A 5,920-nucleotide genomic window follows, 5' to 3' on the forward strand; every position below is an offset into this window, starting at 1 on the left:
TCTATATGGCGTCTGAAATTATGTCTAGAATTAAGCTTTATGATATGTATCCAAATCTATTTACGTATAAGAATGCTTGCCTGTGAAAAGAAATCAACAGTTGTTGATCTTTCCAGGGAAGTACATTAATATTTTGCTATATTTTGTCTTTTATGATGAGATATGATATGTGGGGCATCAGCAAATACGAATATTTCTCTCTCATAACATGGTTTTTATTTTATTGCAACTTGCGTGCCATAATTTATGATTATTCGGCAGTAGATCAAGAACATATGCAATGACAGGGTAGCCTTCATTCTCTACTTCCACAGTCATTCCTATCATCATGTCATGACATATGATTTGTGTTGTCTCTATTTAGAAGTCAGACCCCTCAGCATTAATCTGAACTTCTCCATAAAGTTTATTTATTCGATATGTTCCTCTCTCACAATTCCAGTGTTTTGCGATGTTCATTTCATCAAAAGATATTACGGCTGGTTTCAGCTTTCTTTTCATTAATAACAAAACTTATGTCTATATACCTGGCTCACAAGGAAAACTTCTAATCATCTTTTGGGTGACGTCATGCTCCCTAATATGAGCCAGGCAGCCTGCGCGTCGTCAGATATACCTTACCTTACCTTACAGACCTTACAGCTCGTTCAGGATTCCCCAGATCTCTCAGTGTGAGGCCCCTCCAAGGTCTACCAGAGAATTGCTAATGCATCTTCCGGTATATTTTGCATCTTCCAATCTTGGATGGTCTGGGATGCAGCTTAGATATTTGTCAAGCATATATATATATATATATATATATATATATATATATATATATATATATATATATATATATATATATATATATATATATATATATATATATATATATATATATATATTATATATATATATATACAGTGGTACCTCAGGATACGAAATTAATCCATTAATCTGTTCCGAGGCAGCCTTCGTAACCTGAGTTTTTCATATCTTGAACTGTATTTTACATGTAAATTGCCTAATTTGTTCCAAGCCCTACAAAAACACCCCAGTAAATTTTATAATAAGGCTAAATTGACCTATAAACAATGAAATACAACAATTTGGACCACTCAATACCTAACTTAAACTACATATACTACTAATATGTACTACATACCTGTAAATAAAGTGTATTAGTGTACATGGTATACAAGAAATACTGTACGTACATACGTACGTATGTAGTAAAATGTGGAACCTTACCTTTCGAGTGAGGCAATCTCCAAAAGTGGCGACAGAGGAGGAGGACAAATGGCAGAAAACTTGAACACTTAACTTTACGAAACACATTAAAATGTCAGGAAACATTAACACTAAACTTTACGAAACACATTAACAAATGGCACAAAATGTTGACACTTAACTTTACAAAAAACTTAATAAAATTAAGTTTCTTTTTTTTTCTTTTTTTTATTTTTACATTTTTTTTTACATTTTTATACTTTAGTTTTTTTTTCTTATATACAAAATTTCAATTTCTTCACCACTTTCAACTTTCTGTTTTTTCGTAGTATCACTTGGATCTTCCTGTTTGCTTACTCATACTAAAGGCCTCTTTAAAAAATAAGTATCCAAGGAAGATTGCCTCTGCCTGCTTTTCACAATGTTTCTGAAACAACTCAGGCAAACATCATTGAACTGCGCAAGCATACGACCTGTGTAAGCCTTTTCGGGGTGTCTCTTTTCTACAAATGATTGTACCTTATGAAAAGCAGCTAGTGCATCCTTAATTTCTGCCATTGTCATAGGGTTGTCCTCCTCCTCCTTGCCGCTACTAGAGAGCTCTTCTTGAACGACGTTATGTTGCATGGCCTCCAACTCCTTCAGGTCATCTGTCGTAAGCTCCTCTTGGTGCTCCTGGAGAAGGTCATTGATGTCGTCCCCGTTGACGACCAGCCCCATGGACTTGCAGAGTGCAACAATCTCATCAAGATCTGGTTGCGAAACAGTTTCAGGATCATCAACTGTTTCTGAATCTGCACCAGCTTCGCCCACATCGAATCCCTCGAAGTCTTGGGTGGATACGGCATCAAGCCAGAGTTTCCTGTATGAAGAATTCAAGGTTCGCCTCGTAACCTCCTGCCTAGCTTGATCGATGAGTCGGATGCATATGACGATGTCGAAATGCTCCTTTCAAAATTCATGCAAGATGAGGTTTGTGGTATCGGTGATGTCGAAACATCTCTTTGTGGTATCGGTGATGTTGAAAAATCTCTTGAAAAGATGTTTCGTATACAGCTTCTTGAAGTTCGATATCACTTGCTGGTCCATGGGCTGTACGAGAGGGGTGGTGTTAGGCGGAAGATAAAGAACCTTGATGAAAGAATACTCCGCTAGGATATCTTCCTCGAGGCCAGGAGGGTGAGCAGGGGCATTGTCCAACAACAGCAGACATTTCAGAGGGAGGCACTTCTCTTCCAAGAATTTCTTCACTGTCGGGCCGAAACACAGATTTACCCACTCGGTGAACAAAAGTCTCGTTACCCAGGCTTTCGCATTAGCCCTCCACATCACTGGAAACTTCTCCTTTAGCACTTTGTGGGCCTTGAAGGCTCGAGGGGTCTCCGAATGATAGAAAAGTAGGGGCTTCACCTTGCAATCCCCACTGGTGTTCGAACAAAGTGCCAGCATAAGCCTGTCTTTCATAGGCTTATGCCCGGATAGCTTCATCTCTTCCTGCGTGGTGTACATCCGATGAGGCATTTTTTTTCCAAAAAAGGCCAGTCTCATCACAGTTTATCGTCATCTTATCGAACGTCTTAATAAAGGCTTCGGCTGCTTTCGTGTCCGAGCTAGCCGCCTCCCCATGCCCCACCACCGAATGGATGCCAGTCCATTTCCAGAATTTTTCAAACCACCCATGAGAAGCCTTGAAGTCTGGGGTTGGCGTCGATGTCCCTTCTCCTCCGTCGTCTTCGGCCTGGGCAATCAAATCGCCGAAAATAGCGCTGGCCTTGTGGGAGATTGCCGTCTCGGTTATCGTATCTCCAGCAATTTCTTTGTCTTTTATTCATACAAGAAGCAGCCTCTCCATCTCATCATGCACGTGGCTCCTCTTGTTGAACAAAATATTCATGCCCTTGGAAGGTGTAGCTGCTTTGATAGCTTTCTTCTGCTTAAGGACGGTGCCTATCGTCGATGGATTTCGGCCGTATCCCTTAGCGATCAAACTAAACCTCATGCCAGCTTCATACTTCTTCATAATCTCCATTTTTGTCTCCATAGAAAGCATCCTCTTCTTTCCGTGAACTTCAGCAACTTTCTTGGGACCCATGACTATACTGTACATAATTAAGTTATGTAGTATACTAATGAAGTTCTCACACAACACGATAAAGTAGTACAATGAAATCACTAACACAAATTTACGTCAACAAACGAAATCGCATATGTGAACGAACGAATTCCGCGTGCATACGATAACGCTGGTGCGAAGCAGTGGCCGAAGAAGAACGCCTTTACGTAGAGCACGATGGGAGAGATGCTGACCAATAGGAGAGCAGAATCTCATGGCGGTGACTAGCATCAGGAACCAACGGGAGAGTGGTAGGATGGTGGCGAGTCTACTCAGTTGGCGGTGCGAAAGTTTTAAAATTGTTCTTGGCGGCTAGGTGAATCTCGGGACTTTACAGCAACAACCTTTCATAACCTGAATTATTTTCATATGTAGAGCCAAAAAAAGCTTCGTATTTGCTTTTGTAACTTCAATTTTTCGTAAGCTGGTACTTTCGTACATCGAGGTACCACTGTGTGTGTATATATACATATATATATATATATATATATATATATATAATATATATATATATATATATATATATATATATATATATAACTTCAATTTTTCATAAGCTGGGACTTTCGTATGTCGAGATACCACTGTGTATATATGAATACTTATCACATCACCATGATTCATATAAATCATTCGAGCTACAAATGTCCTTTAATATCTAATTCGCTCTACCTCGGAATTGATATATTTTCATATATGTACCGAGGTTGAGCGAATTAGATATTAAATGACATTTGTAGCTCGAATGATTTATATGAATCACGGTGATATGATAAGTATTCATAACAAGGCTGCGTGGGTCAAACGCTCGAATCGGCTAGCATGGTTGAGGGGGTTTCATATCGATTCTAATTACGAATACACCAAGATCGGAGGTGATTTGTAATGGACAGAATCGATATGAACTTATAGCCTCTCTGCTAGCAGACTCGGTAGCATCACTGTCCGTTTCTGATTTCATTCCCCGTCCAACTGGACGGTGGTTCGATCCCATGGGGGGACGAAATTATTATCAACTAAAAATTCCCCCTCGGTATATATATGAAAATACATCAATTCCGAGGTAGAGCGAATTAGATATTAAAGGGCATTTGTAGCTCGAATGATCTATATGAATCCCGGTGATGTGATAAGTATTCATCTATATATATATATATATATATATATATATATATATATATATATAATATATATATATATATACACAGGCAGTCCCCGGGTTACGACGGTCTCGGCTTACGACGTTCCGAGGTTACGACGCTTTTCAATTATATTCATCAGAAATTATTTCCAGGGTTACGACGCATGTTCCAGGGTTACGACGCATGTTCCAGAGTTACGACGCCTACAAACGCTTATCTGGCAGATGAAATATGACACCAAAAATGCAAAATAATCAATATTTAAAGGTTTTTTTGATGGAAAATGCAATAAAAATGCAGTTTACATAGTTTGTAATGCACCTAAAGCATTAAAAGTAATGTTTTCTTAGGGTTTTTGACAATGTTCGGGCTTACGTCGATTTTCGGCTTATGTGCGTCTCAAGAACGGAACCCCCGTTGTAACCTGGGGACTGCCTGTATATATATACACAGTGGTACCTCGACATACGAAAGTCCCAGCTTACGAAAAATTGAAGTTACGAAAGCAAATACAAAGCTTTTTTTGGCTCTACATACGAAAATAATTCAGGTTATGAAAGGTTGTTGCTGTAAAGTCCCGAGATTCACCTAGCCGCCAAGAACAATTTTAAAACTTTCGCACCGCCAACTGAGTAGACTCGCCACCATCCTACCACTCTCCCGTTGGTTCCTGATGCTAGTCACCGCCATGAGATTCTGCTCTCCTATTGGTCAGCATCTCTCCCATCGTGCTCTACGTAAAGGCGTTCTTCTTCGGCCACTGCTTCGCACCAGCGTTATCGTATGCACGCGGAATTCGTTCGTTCACATATGCGATTTCGTTTGTTGACGTAAATTTGTGTTAGTGATTTCATTGTACTACTTTATCGTGTTGTGTGAGAACTTCATTAGTATACTACATAACTTAATTATGTACAGTATAGTCATGGGTCCCAAAAAGTTGCTGAAGTTCACGGAAAGAAGAGGATGCTTTCTAAATATATATATTATATATATATATATATATATATATATATATATATATATATATATATATATAAATAAAGATAAATGCCACGAAGGAAAAATAAACAAAGGAGTCTGCGAGATCTTTCGACTTAAAAGCCCTTTACTGAAGCAGATACTGACAAAAATATGAGAAAAGACAATACAAGAAGGTTCGTATAACTGACAGATAGGGATTATAAAGGGATTAGTGCCTAGAATCCGACACACCTGGAAGGTAAGAAACCTTCCCAAACAAGCATAAACAAAGGGTGCAATTAAAGGTTTAAGACAATCATCTCAGATACAATCTCCAGACAATTAAAGGATTATAGGTGACAGCTATACGGAACCTGATAAACAAAACCATATTCACAAAAACATGACAGACATACATTACAAGAAAATTTTTTAATAACTCTAAGGCAACAGAATTATATATATGAGAATCTCCGATTCTCATATATATAAT

Source organism: Macrobrachium nipponense, chromosome 12 (genome assembly GCF_015104395.2).
Source record: "Macrobrachium nipponense isolate FS-2020 chromosome 12, ASM1510439v2, whole genome shotgun sequence".
NCBI classification, from domain to species: Eukaryota; Metazoa; Arthropoda; class Malacostraca; order Decapoda; family Palaemonidae; genus Macrobrachium; species Macrobrachium nipponense.